The sequence below is a fragment of the Cicer arietinum genome, chromosome 4, assembly GCF_000331145.2.
Source record: "Cicer arietinum cultivar CDC Frontier isolate Library 1 chromosome 4, Cicar.CDCFrontier_v2.0, whole genome shotgun sequence".
In the NCBI taxonomy this organism is placed as follows: domain Eukaryota; kingdom Viridiplantae; phylum Streptophyta; class Magnoliopsida; order Fabales; family Fabaceae; genus Cicer; species Cicer arietinum.
The window spans coordinates 23,943,351-23,944,712 of record NC_021163.2 but is presented as its reverse complement, the minus strand read 5'-3'; positions in this window follow the sequence as shown (position 1 = coordinate 23,944,712).

Below are 1,362 nucleotides of genomic sequence, written 5' to 3'. Positions count from 1 at the left end.
GGAGGCTTTTAAGCCAAAGTTAACAATATTTTGGAGTTTTATAATCAAAAAGATATTTTGATGCCAATTAAAATTTCTCGTCGATAAATAAATTGAAATTAACTGCAGTGAATCATTTGCGGAGAATTTAATGCGTTACGGGTGAAATGGTAATTTAACAAATATCTAGATTTGAGATATTTGTTAAGTTATATTTATTATATATATACATGTGTGTTTGTTTGGAGGGAAAAAGAAAGGAAAACTAGAAGGAAGGAAAAGGAAAAGAAAAGAGTATATAAAGGAAAGAAGGAAAAAGGAAGAAAGGAAAAGCAAAGGAAAGAAAAAGAAAGGAAGGAAAATCTGAAATTTTCCATCTTCTTCCTCTGATCAACTGTGACCCCCCTTTTCCCTTCTCCTCCATTTTTCGTTTTCTTCGCTTCCTTTTCTTCAAGAATAGTAACCCAAGGTTGGGTGAGCGTTAGAACAAGGATTTCTCAACTCCACTCTTCAAAAGGAAGAAAGGAAAAACAAAGGAAAGAAAAAGAAAGGAAGGAAAATTCGAATTTTCCATCTTCTTCCTCTGATCAACCGTGACCCATTTTTCCTCCTTCTCCCGTTTTCATTTTCGTCGCTTTCTTTTCTTCAAAACTAGTAACCCAAGGTTGGGTGAGAGTTAGAACAAGGATTTCGCAACTCCACTCTTCCTCTTTGATTCGAAAACGAAGAAAAACGGTATTTGAGATCCAAACACAAACCCCTCCGTTTCTTCTAGATCCAAGCTTCATTTCGCGAAGAGTTAGAAGGGAAAGTTGCTCACTACCACGCCACGGTGCTAGGGGACCAATTTGGAGGCGACGTTGCGAGCGAATATTTTACCGGTTTTACTCGCGGTACCGGAAAACCACGTTAAAGCTAACGTTAAGGTAAGGGCTCCTTCCAAACTTCTAGTTGCATTAGGGACTTATCTGTGGTTGTGTGGGAAGGAATTTGTTAGGGTTTAATGTATCGATTTAATGCGTTATGGGTAAAACCTTAGAGTTAGGTTTTGTTTATATTGATGAATGTTTCGTGGTAAATGAATTTGAAGTCATTGTGTATGATTATGAGTAAATGAAATTTGATGTATCTGGGTGTTATGTTGCGTTGATGTGTGTTCGTCGTACTTGGCGTGGTCATACTTGATGGTTGTCGATTGACGTGTTTTGGTGTGAATTATGGATTGGATGTGAGAGTACGTCTTGAATTGTTTTCTGTGGAATTTGAAAACCATTAGAGTTAAACGGGTATTAAAAACGGGGAATCTTTTAATACCGCGGTTTACTTAATGTGCGTTTGAGAAAAATGTTTAAGTTAAACGAGTCTTAAGAATGGGGAATCTCT